This window comes from Phyllobates terribilis, unplaced genomic scaffold, assembly GCF_046119375.1.
Source record: "Phyllobates terribilis strain yellow unplaced genomic scaffold, ASM4611937v1 Scaffold_5__5_contigs__length_657084704, whole genome shotgun sequence".
NCBI classification, from domain to species: domain Eukaryota; kingdom Metazoa; phylum Chordata; class Amphibia; order Anura; family Dendrobatidae; genus Phyllobates; species Phyllobates terribilis.
Window position 1 is genome coordinate 471,163,656 of NW_027362765.1, and position 21,150 is coordinate 471,184,805.

The 21,150-nt window shown below is 41.6% G+C and overlaps 1 protein-coding gene across 2 annotated transcripts in view; it reads right to left on the reverse strand.

Annotated features, from left to right (window-relative positions):
* The window catches only part of PHYHIPL (phytanoyl-CoA 2-hydroxylase interacting protein like), a 141,277-nt gene that overhangs the window by 61,827 nt on the left and 58,300 nt on the right, over positions 1-21,150 (reverse strand). Inside the window, exon 1 of one of the 2 annotated variants that reach the window (XM_073685474.1) lies at positions 1,157-1,299. The exons of the other annotated variant lie outside the window; for it this stretch is intronic. The gene's annotated coding sequence lies outside the window, so the exon portion shown is untranslated. Of the gene's footprint in view, positions 1-1,156; positions 1,300-21,150 lie in introns of those variants that run through there. 2 annotated transcript variants of the gene reach the window in all.

Genomic DNA, 21,150 nt, shown 5'->3' on the forward strand with positions numbered 1-21,150 from the left:
TGTACAGACAAAGGTAACATCATTCATTTAACAAACTACTCAGTGAATTATTATATAGAAGCATAGATAAATTTGTGAATGAGGGTAATTAAATATTTCCATATAGCTAAACAGTGGGCCCCCGGAGTCAATGTTACTATACAGGGTGGGAGGAAGGAAGTCAGGAGTGCACCTCTTCTGCGCGCTGGAGAACACTGGGACCGGACATTACAGTGACTCTCCGAGATAAACAATAACATTAGTCAAAATAGATTTCTTGTGTTACTCTGCATTTCTGAGTATATTGATTAGTCCAATACATTGTCCATCCAAAATAAGATATTTTTCATATAATTTCAAATTTTGGAATTACTCTCTTTTTTTAGGCTATGTTCACACATCATGGTTTTTTCAGTGTTTTTTTATGCAGTTTTTTATGCAAATTTTCAGCAGCCTTTTGCACTTCCAGCAAAGTCTATGGTTTTTTTTGGTTCAGGATTTTGTGCCTTGCATGTTTTTTTGGAAAATAGAGCATGTCACTTCTTTCAGCGTTTATTCAGCGTTTTTTTTCACCTATAGGAAGTAATAGGTGGTGAAAAAATGTTTGATGCCAAATTACAATGGGGTTCTTTTTTTCATAGAACTTTATGTACATGCATAAAAAGAGACAGAAAAACAGTGGGGAAAAAAGCTGAGAAAACGCTGGAAAAATGCAACAAAAATGCATCAAAAAAGCACCAAAACTGCAAGAAAAATCCTGAACAAAATGCCCTTTAAGATCAGATTTTGCTGCAGAAAATTGACGCCCAAAAAAACCCATGATGTGTGAACGTAGCCTTCAAGTGAACAGAAATGTCTTAGTTCATTAACAAAACACTATATACAGTAATATGTAATAAAAACAACCCACACATAATGATTACCAATAAGTACCATACTAAGATATAAGCAAAGATTGCAGCTTTTATGAAGCTCCAGCCTTGGCAGTCCATGGGTCGGCTGGGTGTAGCTGAAAAGATGAACACTAGTCTTGGATACTTGTTGCATATCATCTTTACAAAAGGAAAAAGGAAACTACCGTATGTAAAATTCAGCTACATATAGACAAACACCATGCTGAGGAATAGATATAAAATGTAGATTTTTGATGGACTTGTTGGAAACAAGGGTGACTTACGTTCTGCGCTCAGGGAATCCACAGCCCAGGTGAGATGGAGATGTTTCCTCTGAAGCCCACAGTCATCACTACACCCAAGAGTCAGTTCTCGGTGCGCACGCAGCAATGAGAAGACTTGGTTATGACACAGACTTGCTGTGACCTGTATCAGAGATGATCACGCCTGAACTCTTATAAACCTCGCTTTATGTTACCAGCTAATCTTCAGCGCTACCTTTACAGTCATTTACCTGCTTGTTTGATATATTGTATAGAAATAAGTGTCTTAATTTTTACATAATATTCTGCACATATGGATATACTTAGTGGTGTTAACTAAAAATGAGCACATTGACTCATAGATAGGACCTTGGTCAACCAGCCACGTCAGTAGGCCATGGCCACCAGCAGAAGTCCTGCAGACCACCTCCTACCTACTGGAATCCCTAGTGCTTCTTTTGATTTGTAGGCCCGATGTGATCATTTCGGCTTTCTAATCAGAAGAGATGCTGGCGGGTAGGAGGCAGTTCTCAGGACTAGTGATGAGCGAGTATGTTTTGTTAACCCTTTCGCCCAGTATGCTCGGGTGAGCACCGAGTATTTATAGCTGCTCGGTGATAAGGTTGAATCGCTCCCGTGTGCATGATTTGCGACGGTTTGACAGCTTTAATACATGTGAGGAATGTGTAAGAAGCAGACATTTCTCACATGTATTAAAGCTGTCGAACCGTCGCAAATCATGCACATGGGAGTGATTCAAACATATCACCGAGCAGCTGTAAATACTCGGAGCTCGGCCCGAGCATACTCGGCGAAAGGGTTAACAAAACATACTCGCTCATCACTACTCAGGACCAGGGTCTTGCGAATAGATCCGCTAATCTCCAGTGCTGACCCAAATTCATTATTGATCTAAAAGAGGGGTTCTAGCAATATGTTAAAAACACAGAAAAAAAAATATAAAAAAATTCTGAACTCACCATTGATTTCTGAACAGTGGAAATAATTTTTGATCTTGTGTCATTTTGTCTATGTTGAAATGACAACATAGGTCTACAAAAAAAAAATTTTTTTCAGATGCCAAGCTTTTTTGAATGGATTTAGGGTATTTTGTAGGCGCTCAATTAAAAAATCCCATTACTTTTGCTGAATTGGTTGTAATTTTTGAGATAATTCATCTATAAAAATAATGCATTCACCCAGTGCGACTTGTGTGTGATAAGAAATGCAATAGTTTTTGGTCTTTTGACTCTTTAACAGTATCTTAGGTAATGAAATATCCAATATAATTATTTTGCATTTCAGTTTGTAGGCTTACAATGATATAAAAGCGACTTTTTGAAGCCAGAATTCTACTGTAATTAGTTAATTAACTATTAAATATCTCAGAAACTAGAGCCAATCTGTCAAACCCGAAGTCATGCTCTTAATCAGCACCATAAACTTAATGTAAAACCGTTGAGAAGATCGTTGGCACCAAAATCACTGTGTACCAGTGTAATGCGCCCTTATGGCTATGATAGCCATATAAACTACAACCATTTACTGTCAGTAGAGGCAATGCGACGACTCATAGATAGTACCTCTACAGTAACTAGCCACCATGTTTAGCATAGTGGTGATGTATCACTGCAGCAGCTTTGTAAGTCAAGACTGGCAGGGAAACGGTACTATTATCCTTATTCCTAAGGTGCATGTTATATTTATGTCACAATCGGGATGTCACCATAGGGTTTGTGCTGATTACGGGGCGGTGTTCTTAAGTTCTTATCTTTAGGAGCTCTCCTGAAGAGTGACAGTTCATGCCGGCAGCAGGAATGAGCTGATGGCCCGACTGCCCGTTAGCCGATGTCACAAGCAGAAGCAGCTTTGTCGGTCTCCAGTAATCCGGACAGCTTCAGAGGCTGAGCTTGCAAAGTGTATAGCAAACAGCTATGCTCACATTTCCAGTAATCATCCGTTAGAATGGATTCAGCAGCATTCCGTGGGCAAAAAAATGTGCAGACACAACTTTTTTGTCCGTTTTTAAAAAACTGATTGCAGCTGAATCCATTTTTATAACAATGAAGTCTATGGAAAATGAATCTGTTAATTAGCCATCCGTTATTTTCCATAGCCTGGAAGAGATCATTAACATAAAGTGATAAAAGATGATTTCTCCACAAGGCATCTGATATGAGGCAGACAGGGATCGCTGTCCTCGGCAGTCTATAACCTGCATGCCCATATTAATAGTTTAGATAGGTCAAATGTGGTGACAGATTCCTTTTAATTCCTATGTTATCTTCAGTTCTGTAAATGCCACAAAAATGTAATGTTTTTCTTTACATTTAGGCTTTGTTGTTACAATAGTCATTGTCTTTATTCCTGAGCAAATTTTTGTAATAATGGTGTCACAATAGTTTATGTTTGTCACAACAGTGTTAGTCTTCCTTTATAGGCTATGTCCTATATTAACAATGTAATTACAATTTTTATATTTATTCATAAGTAGTTTGTGCCTTTATTCCTTGTCCTATTGCAATGATGTATTATCTGTAGGCTATGATATAATTATGTTGATGATATCATATTAGTATTTGCAAAAATATATGAAAACTCGGCACTCGAATGGATGAAGTGAAGCAAAGAAAATATTTATTCATGCAATACAATATATCCAGAAAATGAATCCAGAATGTTAACATTTTGGCCCTGAATCCAGACCTTCATCAGAATGGTGCATACTGCTAGGGTAACTGTGTTTGAAAATTATGTGTAGGGCTGTGGTGGGTACAAATAACAAAGCTGCCTGCATGGCGCTATATGTCGATAGTTGCACCCACAACACTGCTACACATAATCTTCATACACAGCTATCCTAGCAATTCACATCCTTCTGATGAAGGTCTGGATTCAGGGCCGAAACGCTAATATTCTGGATTAATTTTCTGAATATATTGGATTGCATGAATAAATATTTTCTTTTCTTCACTTCATCCCTTCGAGTGCTGAGATTTCATACATTTATTTATACAGATTGGAACTTTATTCGGGCACCAATTCATCAATATGGAGTGATGTATGTCAAGACCTACTATATTAGTGTTTGCACTTATTCATAGACTGTTTTTGTATTGATCATATTGTCTTTATGCTTAGTCTATGTTCAATATTGGTGACAACAGAAAAGTTCACGTCCCTGTTTCTACACTGGGGATGTCACAATACTGGATATTTTTTATTCTTGGACTGTGCCCCATTTTTATGATGTTTTATTAAACTGTGTTAATTACTCTTTGTTCCAGTGCTGTAATGTTACATAGTTTTCCTTATATATAAGCAGTGATGCCTCATTTTGACAATATAATTGAGTTAGCCTTAACCCAAAGGGAATGTCATTCGAAAATGACCTATTGTTTAAATCAAGTTTTTAATAAATTTTTGCAATGTTTTTTTTCATATTACAATCAGTATTAAAAATAAAAATCTTGCACTTTTCAAACGGGCAACTTGAGATATTTGTCACTCATACAGTCTTTACATAACATTTTTCAGTAGTGTCATTATCATCACAATGAGTGATGCCATAGTTCTCTCTTTCTTCACAATGACCATTGCACACGCTTATTAGATGCTTAAAGATCAGGTCTGAGCCAGTCTATTGCTGTTAAAGGGAATCTGTCAGCAGGTTTTGTTAGGTAATCTGAAGGACGCATGAAGTAGGGGTTAAAACACTGATTTCAGGGATGCCTCTCTTATCAAGCTCCGTGGTTTTATTTGCTTGCAATGAATATTTTAACACCAGGAGCTTATCATTGCTGGGACACAATAGAGCCTGCATGCTAGTCTGACACGCCCCCTCCTGTGATAGGCAGCTCACTGTCTATGGACATTGTGTATACAGAGCCAGGTGTGGGCGCGGTTAGCTTCCTCAGCTCTGCTTCATGCTAAATCTAAAAGATCTCTGATTATGTCAGAAAGGCGGCACCCATTAATCTAACTGATACATCGTTGGATTCAGCTTCTCTTTGCCTATATTACGCTGCTCTCAGATGAGGTAGCAAAAACCTGCTGACAGATACCCTTTAATGTACATGTGGCCAGTGTGAAAATTGCAAGCTGTAGAATAAAAAAAATAATACAGGTTGTGATATAAAAAAAAAACAAAAAAAAACATGTAACAAAAATAGCTGATTAAAACAGTGGGTTATTTCCTGATGACACATTCCATTTAAATGATGCTGGCATAATGTGGCCGATATGAGTAACAGGGTACCACTCAACAAAGACTTACACAATAATAGGCCTCAACAGGTTAGTAGAAGACTACTTTTTTAAACAGGACATTTGATTTCTTGGGAATAACCTATTTCATAGTGATAATATGTCCTGTATGTCATGATAACAACAAAGTTTAGAAAAGTGGACAAGCAGATGTTCTGTACAGGTGGAAGTTGACCCCTCAGAATTATTTTCTCAGGTAGGAAGGAACCCTAGACTAACACCGAGCCTTCAGGATGAGCCTTCAGGAGGAGACTCCTGTCTTGTGTTGTATACAGAGGTGACCTCTGTACAGGTCTATACTGTTTGTGTTTTCGGCAAATGGGTCCAGTTACAGTGCTGGCCAAAACTATTGGCACCCCTGCAATTCTGTCAGATAATACTCAGTTTCTTCCTGAAAATGATTGCAATCACAAATTCTTTGGTATTATTCTCTTCATTTAATTTGTCCTCAATGAAAAAAACACAAAAAGAATTGTCCTAAAGCCAAATTGGATGTAATTCCACACCAAGACTAAAAAAGGGGGTGGACAAAAGTATTGGCACCCTTTGCAAAATCATGTGATGCTTCTCTAATTCGTGTAATTAACAGCACCTGTAACTTACCTGTGGCACCTAACAGGTGTTGGCAATAACTAAATCACACTTGCAGCCAGTTAACATGGATTAAAGTTGACTCAACCTCTGTCCTGTGTCCTTGTGTGTACCACATTGAGCATGGAGAAAAGAAAGAAGACCAAAGAACTGTCTGAGGACTTGAGAAACCAAATTGTGAGGAAGCATGAGCAATCTCAAGTCTACAAGTCCATCTCCAAAGACCTGAATGTTCCTGTGTCTTCCGTGCGCCGTGTCATCAAGAAGTTTAAAGCCCATGGCACTGTGGCTAACCTCCCTAGATGTGGACAGAAAAGAAAAATTGATGAGAGATTTCAATGCAAGATTGTGCGGATGGTGGATAAAGAACCTCGACTAACATCCAAACAAGTTCAAGCTGCCCTGCAGTCCGAGGGTACAACAGTGTCAACCCGTACTATCCATCGGCGTCTGAATGAAAAGGGACTGTATGGTAGGATACCCAGGAAGACCCCACTTCTTACCCCGAGACATAAAAAAGCCAGGCTGTAGTTTGCCAAAACTTTCCTGAGAAAGCCTAAAACGTTTTGGAAGAATGTTCTCTGGTCAGATGAGACAAAAGTAGAGCTTTTTGGGAAAAATCATCAACATAGAGTGTACAGGAAAAAAAAGAGGCATTCAAAGAAAAGAACACGGTCCCTACAGTCAAACATGGCGGAGGTTCCCTGATGTTTTGGGGTTGCTTTGCTGGCTCTGGCACTGGACTGCTTCATCGTGTGCATGGCATTATGAAGTCTGAAGACTACCAACACATTTTTCAGCATAATGTAGGGCCCAGTGTGAGAAGGCTGGGTCTCCCTCAGAGGTCATGGGTCTTCCAGCAGGACAATGACCCAAAACACACTTCCAAAATCACTATAAAATGGTTTGAGAGAAAGCACTGGAGACTTCTAAGGTGGCCAGCAATGAGTCCAGACCTGAATCCCATAGAACACCTGTGGAGAGATCTCAAAATGGCAGTTTGGAGAAGGCACCCTTCAAATATCAGGGACCTGGAGCAGTTTGCCAAAGAAGAATGGTCTACAATTCCAGCAGAGCATTGTAAGAAACTCATTGATGGTTACCGGAAGCGGTGGTTCACAGTTATTTTGGCTAAAGGTTGTGCAACCAAGTATTAGGCTGAGGGTGCCAATACTTTTGTCCGGCCCTTTTTTGGAGTTTTGTGTGAAATGATCAATGATTTGATTTTTGCTTCATTCTCTTTTGTGTTTTTTCCTTGCAAGCAAATTAAATGAAGATAATAAGACCAAAGAATTTGTGATTGCAATCATTTTCAGGAAGAAACTGAGTATTATCTGACAGAATTGCAGGGGTGCCAATACTTTTGGCCAGCACTGTATACTCCTCCACATCTTCCCAATTCAGTAGCAGCTGTGTCTCGCCCAGGGGGGATATAGGGGTGAAACTCGGTACCCGGGCCTTGACCTTCTATGGGATGTCACGGCAGTTGGCTCCCGGGTCCATCCTCTGGGTCACTCTTTAAAAAGGGGTTTTAGTGTTTTTGTTAACAGTTTTGTCTCGTGACGCCACCTGTGGTTCCCGGCAATGAGTACAGGCGCTGCGGCAGACCTCCGGGGGTGATGGGATGGCAGCTGGGATGTTTCTGCTCCCCACAGGCGGAGCGGGCCCCCGGGGCAGTGTAGTAGCAGATGGTAATGCTGGGCGTTGTAGTGCAGGCGCGGTAGCGTGGTGGAACTAAATGACTGAGACAGTGGAGTGCAGCCATCCGAGTTTACTCACAGTTCTTTTTAGGTTCCTCGGGTACACTGTCCAGGTGTCAGACTCCCGTGTCGCACTGCGTTTGCCAGGTAGGGGTTCAGCACTCCTTCAGGTGTATCAGAAGCACTTAACGGGACCCCCTGTCTTTATGTTCCTTCCTTGGCCGACTTCCCGAGCTGGGACTTCTCCCTCCTGCCCTGTGCTCCCGACACACAGTCCCGATCGGGTGCTCTGAAGTCCCTTCTGGGCAACCTGGAGTTCCCGGACCTACTTGATGCCCTTCACGGCGACTAGGGTGAGGCTGTGGTAACTGCACCATGGAAGTGCAGAAGCCTCCGGTTTTTCCAGCCAAGACCTGGAGTAACATGGCTGGTCCAGGGACCGGTTCCCTTCCTGCGGCCTGATCCCTCTGACTCTTGGCAGATTCGGGCATACGGGTGCCGTCCTGCACTCACCGTACCCCCTGGGATCCCTTCCGTTCCCGGAGTATTCCTCCCTTGCTCCCACTCCTCTCCTGGGCCTCTCTTGCTAGGCCCCACTATGGAGCAGAGCTCCTGAAGAGACTCTGCTCCCCTCCTCTCCTTACTACTCACTGACTGCACTACTCTAATTAAGATGGCTTTAGTGCTCCCATGTACTACATCCTCCACCCACACCCACTACTGGTTCCCCCTCTCGTTGGTTCCCCCACTCCAGCCAGGGACAGGGCAGCAAAAGAAGTGCATAATGCCCTTCCAGTCGGCCTGGAGTAGTGTAGTATTGAGTGCAGGTGTTGGGGTGCCGGGGGCAGTACTCCATCCTTACCTGAAAGAAGGAGATACCACACCTCTGGGTGAGGTGCAGTACCTCTGTGGCGACTGAACCCTCAGGGGCGCCACAGCTGCACGGGTTCCTCTATAATACATATGCCCATGGCTATAGATTCATTTTGTTTGCTTTAACATTAAAATGCAGAAAGAATATAGCAATTTAATAGACAAACGAACTAGTAAAAGATAAAGATCAATGTAATTTCTTTATCCCATGCGTCATTCAGACACAATTTCCTCTGGGGAAATAAAGAGGAACAGGTATAATTTAATGAATCTTGAAAGTTTAAATGGCTATAATCTTCGTTTTACTGCAGAAGAGATACTTAGCATTTAATATAGCTGGTAATTGTGGTAATAAAAAATAAGGATCATACAAATCATATAGATTTTTTCTGCCCACAACAGGAAACAGATATAAGTACAGATGAGTATATAATAATAATTACTTGAGACACTACAGTGTACTGATGAATTTCATATCATACCCTGATAGAACAGAATACCGTGATGGCGTCTGATCGGTCAAACCAAAAGAAATAGCAAATGATCCCTACGATTAATGTGCTCACTGAAAGAGCGACAAGAATCAACTCAAAGAATAGAAATCAAGAAGCTTACAATCAGGATCTAATACCACAGATGTATTATTTGTTACTTATCTATTTATCTCATTAGCCATCCAATCCAAATATAAGGAGCACAAGAAAAGTAAATTAGCAAAAAAATGTCAGATTTATTCAGGATTGTCACTTGTCATGTAGTGAAGTTTGTGTTCATGAGCTTGTATCAAATAGAACATTGGAAGCAATAAAAAAAATGATTTTCTGGTTCAAGTTTATAGTTGTGCCCTTATCCCCAACAAATAGACTAGAACTTAATATGATATTACCTTACTATACTATAATTTTAACAGATTTGGTTATCAACTTTAAACCCAAACCTTTTTTTCAGAATTAACGCTTATTGTGCAGGCAGCCTTTTCCTTGTCCCTTACAGCATGAATATCATGGAGGAGAGGGTTTTTTTCTTCGCTTTTGACTCCATAACTCGGAGTGTAGTGCCTCTAAAGCAAAATGAATTGCTGAATAGTCCCCATAATACATGTCCCCTATACTCAATTTTTTGGTGCAATTTGATACATTGTGGTTGGCTATTCTCAGTACAGTGTACCTACTTATGTTTTCGTATTGGGTTTTGTCTGTTTAGTGGCCAGAGTGAACATGCACCTACACGCTGCATGCATACCAATTTATATTCCAGTTAATTTCTTTAGGTTTTTGTTTCATTTTTTTTGTGCTCGGTGCAAATAAAGGTGTGGCTTCCCTTTTCTTTGAGCTGGACATTACATTTTTGTAGTTCCCCATAGCTTGTTGTCCATTAGCCGGGTCTCAGTCCTTATTCACATGCATGTCACTTGAGAAATGGTAAGGTTTTAATATTAGAGATTAGGACCATCCCAAATAGGGTCACCGTGACGAGGTGTGATGGCTTTTACATTTTTTTGATCAAAATTATGTTAACTAGACACCCTATATTATTCTCATGCACTATTGCAATTTATTTATTTACTGCAGGGTATTTTCTTATTATGTTTTTATCTTTGGTTTGGTCTGTTTAGTAGCCAGTGTGAACATGCGCCTACACGCTGCATGCACACCAACTTATACTCCAGTTCATCTCTTTAGGTTACTGTACCAACTTATGTAAATATTCTTTATCTGGTATGTATGTGTAGATGAACTGGAATGCCATCTTGCTTTGACCAAGATAGAGCTTTTTTTTCAGAATAAATGATGAGCATACAAGTAAGTGCAGAGGGGAAGAAGTGGCTAATAAGTGGAAAAATAAAGACTTTTCTTTGATAATATATATTACAATATTTTCTTATATTTGCTTTTGCTATTGATTTGTACAAAGTTTGTTTAACGACAGAGACCATGTCAGAAACAAAGTTTTGCATCTTTTATTTATAAGGGAGACTGCATGTCTGATATGTATCTACACGCCCAGACAGGACAGTGCTAAGAATCTGGGAAAGGGAGGTAAGAAGATGAACTGTGACAATTACGTTTCTACATGTCAGATGGGAATAATTGGCTTGATGATTGTTAACATTAAAGTGTATCCTGCTATGAACTTCATTAATGTACAAAATGACTGACTGTACTGGTATAATAATTGCCAGATTAACTGCAAACATACTTTTTGGATGTTTTTGTGTAAAACTCTAATAATATTGACTATTATATAATATGTCTGGCTTCCTACTGCTATAATTGTGTTTTGCTAAAGCTGGTTAAAAATATGAGATATTTGTTGGCCAACATTTATCTCTCCCGATCCCCTATACACAATGACCAAGCGTTCATCTATTTTCAAGGAGGGCACAGAAAGCCACTACTAAAATTGGCCAATCCTTATCTATTACAGGTAATTATCTGTCAGGAGGATCAACCCTTCTTCTATATGGGCATGTACGTAATAGAAAGTTGAATAGAATGATACCTTGATATCTGCAATTTGAAGTCTTATTCCAGAGAAATCCACATTTTTCTGAATATGTAAATGAGCTGTTAAGATCAATGGGCCGGACATAGATGTCCCCGAGAATCTGCCTCCAGATATTATTTTAAATAAAAGGAGGAGTTACCAGTGTGAGACATGTAATGACTGACAGTCTGCTCTCCTGATCTACATGTCTCACACTGGTAACCCTCCCTTTTATTTACAGTAATCTCTGGAGGCAGATTCTCAAGGAGATCAGTGTCCGGCCCATAGATCTGAACAGCTCATTAACATATTAAGAAATCATGGATTTCTCTGGAATAAGACATTGGATCATATATATCAAGACATCATTTGGTTCAACTTTCTGTAACCTGCTTGCCAATACAAATGACTTATGAGGGATGATCCTACTGAAAGATTCCCTTTAACTGTTGAGGATGAATATCTAGATCCTGATACACACAAGTGGCAGGTTTAGTCATCTAGTTTTATCTAATGTCTAATGGGGGCCATAGACATAAATCAATTGAAAGCAAGATGGTACTCCCAGACGTTTATGACGTTAAAATAAAAGGAATATGCTGAGAAGATCCAGCCTGGCTATTTTATTCCCTTTTGAATTCGGATTCATGGGATATTTACCATCTAGAAGGACAGAGGATTTCCTTAGAACAATCTAACACAAAGTAGTTAAAAGAGTTTTCCAGTGTAAAGGGCCTTACAAACCTTAAAAAAGTAGTCCACTACTTGGACAACCCTTGTTCATACCCCTTGCTTGGCCCCCATAAAATAATAAAACCTATACTCACCTCCCATACTGGTGCTATTCCCGCGGTGTTGGCACTCTCTCTCACCGGGGCTCTTGTTCGGTTGGTGTGACACGTGATGTCGGCGCACAATCAGCGCTGGCGTCAGTGTCTCTGCTTCCTGTCGAATTGAGCATAAAGAGTAAGTCCGAGATCAGCTGCAGCCCGGACTTCCTCTTCATGTTCCATTTGTCCGAAGGCAGAGACAGTGACACCAGCGTTGATTGGGCGCCGGCGTTGTGTTTCACAAGAGCAGCGCGGGAGCCCCGGGACCGCGAGTGCCGATACCGCTGGAACGGCATCAGCACGGGAGGTGAGTATAGGCTTTTTTATTTTATCAGGGCCAAACATTTTGATCAAGAAGGGGTTGTCCAAGTAGTGGACAACTCCTTTAAAGTCAGCTAAACCTACCAATTTCCATAAGACTTGCCGACCAAAAAAAAAGTCTGTTTTTGCCAAAAACACCTCCACTCATGGGCTGTGTGCGGTATAAAAGCTTAGTCCCTTTGACTAGAATGAGGATGAGCTGCAATACTAAACATTGCCTACTGACAAAAGTGGTGCTGTTTCTAAAAAAAAATCAAATCAATAAAAACTTTAGTATAACAGTGTATACCTATTCTACCATTGATTTTCAAACTTAAATCCGTTAAAACATATGAATGCTTTTTTGTATGTTTTTCCCACTAATCAAACGTATCTTTGTGTAAACATGCTGCAAATAAAGTGTCAACATTATATGCAAAAATAGTCCTTTCCACAATCTAATATTTTATCACATGATTAGAAATGGCATCTTCTGAGAAGATGTGAATCAGTTGGGAAACTTCCCAGAACTTTGTATAGTCTTTGGATCAGGAACCCTACGAATATTGCTATAAAATTAAGGAATTATTTGTTTATGGCTCTGTGATGAATGGCATGACAGTAAAACCTGTTGATCGCAGTTTTCTCAGGTCTACTACTTCACTGTTTTCCAATCCTTCTATTTTAGATACACCCAACTGTTTCTTCTGTCCTCCCTACTGCATTCTAAGTAATTCTTCTCCCAGCATTATTTTGGCTTTAGTTCCCATTTTCACAGTCAGATATCCTTATAACAACAGATCGATCAATGATAGATGCTGTCAGTCACAGAACGCTCACAATGAATGGGATATTATATAGGGATCAAGCAGTTTCGGTGACGTGGGTCCTGCAGCTGGAAGACCATGAGGAACAGACAACTCAATCTAAACATCAGGACGATCCAGTAATAAGGAAGATTCACTGCTATCAGATCTGCTTGTAAACTTCATGAGAAAGAGTTGTGACGCTTTAAAAAAAAAAGTATCAAAAGTCTATAAGGCTTGTCCTGACAAAATCACTTCACGTGAGCTGCAAACTGGTCCTGCCCATCTATAAAAAATAAATCTGTGTGCATGTTCCCTAATGGAGTCCAGATGACAGCCATTCACACCTTTTCTTCTCATCGTTAAGGAATTATCAGATATTTATTTTCCCCGCGGTCACAAAGTTGAAATGTTCACCTGATTTTCCTTGCTACGGTTCGTTTACCCATGTGCTCTATTATTCATTGGTGTTGTGCCAAGATAACCCACATAATTTAGATACATATCACCATCCGTACCCCACCCGCTCCTGCCTCTACTTGTTCCAATGATCTAGACAGTATCTGTCGTGAGTCAATTATAAACAACCTTTATGTGTTATCATAACTTTCATGACACAATAGCAATATGTAAGTACTGTTCTTGCCCACGGCATCAACAATACAATGCATTATATGTCTTCAGGTGTCTAAGGGCAGCAAGCAATATACAGTGAAGCTGGTTGGACGTACGGTATCAACAAGGCAAACAAGGTACAGTATGTATGGTATATAAAATATTAGAGCCGCTTCTACAGCACTGCAGCCAGGGGTCCCTAATGTACACGGTGGGCTCTGATCTCTAAACGTGTCCACTGGATTTCACCAAGGTGTCTGTGCCTTCCACAGTAACAAATGTGCTGCTACAACGCAGGTTTGACTTTATGATAGCCTAAGTCTAACACGTTGCGTTTTTGCTGCGTTTTTTTCCACAGGCAAAACCTGCTCTATTGGCAGTAAAGATGCAGCTTCAAAAAAGCAGGTTTTGCTGAGTTTTTGCTGCGTTTTTATTGTCTTTTGTGCATGGTGATAAAGTTAAGTGCCACCCATAAAAAGATAATGCAATTTCCTTAAAGTTTTTGCACCAAAAATGCAGCAAAACTTGCTACCTGCGTTTTTTTGCTGCACTTTTTGCACTTACCCATTGCTTTTTATGGGTTAAAAAATGCTGCAAAAACGCTGACAGACACACAACTCAGAATTACTGTATAATGTCTACCTTGCTGCTGCGGCTTTTGACTGTGTGCTATAGAAAATGGAGAGCAAGAATCCCTCTCTCACTCTGTGCTGCATATAGGAAACATGATATCTGCTAGTCATCACCTACTAGCTCAGCAACAACTGAAAATCAGAGAAAGAATCTGCAGAGGAGAAAGGTGAATAATGCAGGATAAAAAGTTCATATAATGGTGAGAAATGTTAATGTGTTATTCACCATGTACACACATCAGCTTATACTGGAAAAGTTACCTGGTACTCTTTAAATGCCCTTACAAAATAAAAGCATAACAAAACCACCGCTTAAGCAATTTCCTAATCTCCCAGGCCTCCTTGACTATAGACAACACAAGCTATTTTAAAGCAGTACTTCTGTTCAGTAGTTTCTTTTATTCCCTAAACTTGTGTAAATGTTAGAGAAGTGTAAGTATGTTAATATACGCACTGATCGCCATCTTCCCAGGTTTGTAGTACTGCTCCGGTCCACTTCACATAATGGTTCTTCCAACTTGCTGGATGACACTGGGTTGTATGTGTGAGCCGCAAATCGCTATTACAATGTAAGCCTATGGGGTGCCAGAACAAGGCTCTATAGGCTTATATTGTAAAAGTGACTTCCGGCTCAGGCGTAGAGCCCAGTGTGATCTGAAGAGTCTGTTACTTGACGTAGAAGAGGAACGGAGTGGTTCTGGAGTCCAGAGAAGACGGCGATGGGTGAGTATGACGCGCCCCCTGGGCCAGTGCTGTAGGGGATACCCGGAGCCGGATCTCGATGGGGGTAGTAGTCCTTGTGGCGGTGACCCGGTCCGTGCCCAGGGTGTCAAACTAAGTGGCAGTCTATGGCAGTAGATGTTTAACTTGATTGTCGACTACGCCACCCGTTGAGTGCGGCTTTTAAGCCGCCGCTGCAGAGCAGTCCACTGAGGCCGGTGGTATATGTGCAGCAGTGATGGTATAACCCCCAACGGGAGGGGTATGGCCTCAGGGCAGCAGGTGTAGATGATGGGGGTTGTGATGATGCAGAAAGAAGATTCAGAGTCAGGAGATGCAGTTCAGGGTTTTTACTTACTGGTGTTCTTTTGGTCACTCTGGCCTTGAGTGACCACCCGAGCCGTGCTGCGTCCACCAGGTCCTGGACTCGGCCAACCCCCAGGCAATTCCGGAGCGTGGTCCTGAGCTCCTTTCTGACTCTCCCTTCCTCTGGCCGTTCCCACCAGGGATCCACTTTTGGCCGGCTCCCTCGGGTCTCTTGGTGGTCAAGCCTCCTCTGGGCTCCCTGACCCTATACTCGGTGTGCCTTTCTAGTGGATTTGGTGAGGGTCGTGGCAGATCCTGACCACGACCTCCGGTTCTGGCTAAGGTTCATTTTGGGCCTCCGCCAGCTTGGGATCCGGTACCCTTGTCCGCCAACCCTTCACCCTTCTGTCCTTATTCTGGGATCTTGGGGTTCCTTCTTGTTTCCTCTCTGGGTCCTTCTCACTCCTCTCTCTCTCTCTGCAGGTTCTGCTCTGGAGCTGGGCCCAGCCGGAGCCACAGCTCCCTGTCAGCCCTCCTGGCTGAGCTCCTCTGCTCTGCTCCTCAGGCTAAACTCTCACCCTGTTCTAAGATGGTGCCCACCTTATATACTCCCTCTATGTGTGAGCTCAGGTGACCAGCACCCAATGAGCTCCTATCTTTACCCAGACTACTCCCCCTATCTGCCCCTACACTACTGGGATGTTCCACCCCCCTCCCACTCCAGCCAGGGACAGACGCTGTCGTACCTGCACATAAACTGGTGGGAGTACCGTCGTTCTGTCCCCCGGAAATGGGATGTATGTAGTGCATGCAGCCTACTAGCTCAGTTCCACACTCCATCCTTACCCGGGAGTGGAATACCACACCTCTGGCGTGAGGTGCAATACCCCTGTAGCAGCCGAATCCTCAGGGTGCTACAAGTATAATAACACACTTATACCACACTACACTAACATTTACAAAGGTTTATGGAATAAAAATAATAACAGGAGTGCTTCTGAAACACACCAAGCTAAAAGAGTGCCTATTACCAGACTAGAGATGTTCGTTTAATTTAACAAAAGTGTAAAACTCATTCCAGACTCATGGAGTTTTCTAAATAACACTCATTAGAAAATTGGCCAGAAGGGTCCCAAATTCTCCCCTAAAAGACTCCTCCGAATTTCTAGCATAAGTGCGATCTGAGTTTCCAGGTTGCAGCATCCTAGCATGCAGAGAGGGATCCCACAACCCTCCGCAGCATTCTTCGCTGTGAGAGAGTGAGATCTCACGTGTTATCACACGCTCTCGGTGTTTGCACTAATCTCACAACGCTGCGTACTGTACTAAGCATTTACTGAACGGTGACATTATTAGAGCATCTACCACTCAGTACTCGCTTAGCAAAGCAAGCAGCAGAGTTAATGCAAAGAATGAGAATGCAATATCTCGCTCTGCATGTTGGGTCCTACCACCTATTAGTTTGGAGGCAACTTTTTAAAAAAAAATTCGGTCCTCTAAGAAGGTATTAGGGATCTTCAGGCCACTTTTGATAATGCGTGTTATTTAGAAAAATCACCAGTCTGAGGCTGGCTTCTTCTAATGAAAAAGGACAGCCCCATATTAGTTATATTAATTATTCAAAATTGTCGGGTTTATGAATCTCTATGGCAGGGGTGGGGAACCTTTTCTCTGCCAAGGGCCATTTGGACATTTAAACCATCTTTCGGGGGCCGTACAAATTCTACGCTAACTACAAAGTAGGTGTTGACGTTGGTACTGCGTTTCATTGCACGCGCCTCAGCTTTCAGCAGTGAATGGCAAGTGAACCTGCTCACAGATCAAGAAGAAATTAAAAGGCCGGAGGCCATCAAAACACAGCTGCCGGCCCGAGCACTGTGGTCCCCAGGAATCTGCCCGGGGGCTGGAGAGAAGGTCATTGCTGGTAGTAAATGGCCCACAGGCCTGAGGTTCCCCACCACTGCTCTATGGTGAGATGCCTCCACAATAAACATCTGAAAGTGATAAAATGATAACATATTTATCCAAAATTGACTAACCCTTTAAAATTACTTGTAGATGGCAAAACTACATTTACACAACGTAGAAATGAAATCTGGCACTCGTTATAATGGCAAGAGAAAACGGGGTTTATTAAGAAATGCAAACCAAAGTCCGTGACTTAGACCTTCATCAGATGGATTGCCGAGGTGGAAAGAGCTTCAGAAAGAGCAGGCATGGTGAATAGGGTAGCAGCCTAGAGAAAGTGTGCCCGTGGGCTGCTACCCTGTTCAATATGCGCAGGTGAAGGTCTAAGTCACAGACCGAAACGTCACGTAAATCTGGATTGCATTTCTTAGTAAACCAAGCTTTCTACTTGCATTATAACGAGTGCCAGATTTCATTTCTGTATTGATTATGGAGTGTTCCCCTATCTGAGCACCGCAATGTAACAGAGTGAAGTATATTTACCTGTTATATTAATACAATAACTTTTATATGATAAAACATTTAAAGGGGTTGTCCCCTACTTGGACAACCCCTTCTCAATCAGTATGTTTGCCCCCTGGAAAATAACACTTATACTCTCCGATATCTATGCCATTCCAGTGGTGTTGGCACTCGCTCTCCTGAGGCTCGCGTCACATTGTTAGAGCAGTGGAGAACCCCTTTAATAACCACTAGGTTCCAAGTATATTTATTACAAACTCACAGAACCAGTTTTATCCTCTATCGAGATCAGAGACTTGGAGCCGACTACACTTATAACTACATTCCAAATACATTGCCACATCTGATCACAAGTTGTGCTTGGTATTACAGTTCAGATCCATTCATTTCAATCATGTTGAGGTGTGATAATATACACAACTCAACAATAAGAGTTTTGCACAACCTCTTTATCAAAAGATTAGATATCTACTAATCTAGTGTAGGCAACTGACTTCTGAATGCAAAACCAAACATATCTATTATATATTCAGCTATAAATCTGCCGTATGATATATGCAAAAAGTAATGTCCTTGTTGATCAGGCTTTTATTTGTATCCGGAGTCTGCTTGTTAATAGCATATATGACTGCAGGCACACATCCATCCTGGCACAATTTCCCATCAGAATACTGTTAACATTTTCCATTGGGCTCTGACCTGTTCTTCTCAATGACAGTGTCAGCATTATCCATTATTGATTCACCTAATGTGAAAGAGCCAGTTATATGATTTTAAACAAATTATGCCCCAATTCCGAAAGGTTCACAAGATGAAGAATAAAGGTCTGCTTTTGGCTTTTTTCTCACATACAGTGCCACTCTTGTCTGGTATTGATAAAAAGGAGGAACAAGGAGCAAAATGGTAAAGAGCAATAGAAATTTTAATAATTTAATTCAATAAATAAACATCATCACATAGGTAATATAGTCATAGCATGGAACGACAGAAAAGTGCATACTATCCGGAACACCCAGTACGCATAAGCTCATAACCCCCAGACCATTGCATTGGGTAAAGGCAAGGAAGATGGGAAAGAGCACAGCAAGCAAAAAAGAAGAAATCAAATATAAACCAGGGGTACACACAATATCCATTTAAGGCAGGAGTCTGCCATAATAACATGTAGCCCTGGTCAGTAAGTAACAAATGCCTTACCAAGGGATAGATGTAGAGCGCTGGGAAGGTGGTAAACCGTGGTAAGAAGGAGCCCCAACGTACGTTTTGCCTAGCAGTTTGTTGGCTTTCTCAAGAAAGCTCACTTCCATTCAATCTGATATAGTTAATATGCAATACCGAAAACAAACAATGGATGAGTGTGGCGCTATTACTGGAAAAAGAAAAACCCAAAACAGATAATATATTTTCGAAAACCCCAAACTCTACTCTACTCTAGGAGCACTTTGCCTGGTTAAAGAGAAAAGCTGTCCTATTGTTCGGCTTCTGCACATGGTATTGTGCTAATATGAACTTGTAATAAGTGAACAAGCAATGCAGAATAATGTATGCAGCGAGAAGAGTGAACTAACAAATAGCAGAGACGTGCCTATGACAACTGTAAGGAGGTGGAGGTGTTGCCCCAGTTCACCCCATGAAGACACGTGTATTGTTGCAATGTATTTTGATGTGCAATATGTTTAGTGATGTGAGTTATTAGTAATAGAGTTGTGTTCAGCCCAGCCGCAAGTAGTCACTAGGGAAAGTTAGGGTTAATGGTTGGGATTAGCTCAGAGTCGGAGGGGCTAAAGAGAAGGTACAGAGATAGTTTCCTGTCAGAAGGGGAGATAGGGCCTAGCCTGCAACGGAAGCAGACCTACGGTCTGACAAGTCAACAGAGCCGAATGAAGTGGGTGTTCCTGAAGAGAGGCGACTAAGACAATGGATAGGGTGATCCAGAATAGAGACCAGGAAAAGTGATAGAGGAAGTGAGTGATTATCCGGAGACAAAATCTGGGGCAGGAAGCCTAGCGGAACGATTCAGAGTTCACAAGTCAAAGAGGTAAATGAACAGACCAGAACAGGGAAGGTGAGACGAAGAGATTGTCCTGAGAGGTAGTCCTGAAGCGTCGGCAAGCAGAGAAGCTAAATAACGGCCAAAGTGGCATAAGTATCTCCCCTAAGGGAAAAAGGATGCGGAACCATGGGTTGAAGAACATGACTCTCACATACTGGACTGTAATGCCGTTATTGGGGACAAGTGAAGCTCCCGAAGCACTGTGCTGGGTTGTAGTAAGGCAGAAGAACTAACCAATGTAGGATCGAGTGAGTCTAGGAAAGTAAGAGAGAATTTGTATGAAGATGTTCTAAGTTTTATGAAAAACGACCATGAAGTTAAACCCCTGCTATTTGCAGTACATGCTTCCCATTTTATTGTTCAGTAAAAGGCAGTTTAATTTTGAGTGGTGGTCTCCCTCATTGAACTCCATAACATCTGGTCCTTGCCAGCTGAAGTCAACTGCACCATGCGGTCTGCAAGGGCATAGCACCCCCACGGCTAAAGTCCACACACCCAGCTAGGACCTCCATTTTCATCTAGCGGGCCAGGACATGAAGCACAAATGCCTGGCCCGTGGCTACCACCGCACATCACGTTACACAACAAAGGGATGAAGTGAAATCTCAGAGCAGTTATGAGCTTAAGAAAGTATTAATAATTAACACTTACTAGAATCACACAAGAACACAGAGAGCAGTGAGTGGCAGCAGGATCCATGAAAAGCATATAACCAATGCACTGCAGCCAGGAGAAAGAAAATCCTATTAAAGGGAATCTGTCACCCCCTGGGCGATATCAGACCTCTACTATGGCCATACAGGGTATAGAAAAGTAAATCTATACATACCTGTATGGCCCATAGTAGAGGTCTGATTGCAGAGAAAAGCGCTTTAATCAATTCTTTTTTCCACAGGCTTAGGGTCCGGGGGACGCCAAGCAATCCCCGCCTGTGTGCTTATTATCCCCCTCTGCTGTGGGCCATACAGGTACTGTATGTATAGATTTACTTTTCTATACCCTGTATGGCCATAGTGGAGGTCTGATATCGCCCATGGGGTGACAGATTCCCTTTAAAGCAAACAATAACTCTTACTACATAAGCAATAAAACCCCCTATTAATGCATAAAAAAATCCAAAGCTCATAAACATAAGTGCTAAAAACATCACCACAGTATTTACCCTGCTCAATAGCCATGAAAGTTGCTCATACTTGACGTCCAAATCTGCCCAAGTGTGAACATGTAGCCAGAGATTCAAGTAAGCCATATATTTTTTTTTTGTGTCCTAATTATTGGGGACATAAAAAATTCCCATCTGATTCCAGAAGCAGATTTATTTCACGCTACGTAAACTAGGACTCACCAGGGGACATTATTTTCTAGGCATTCTACACACCACCACTATAGCATACTTCTGATGTTGC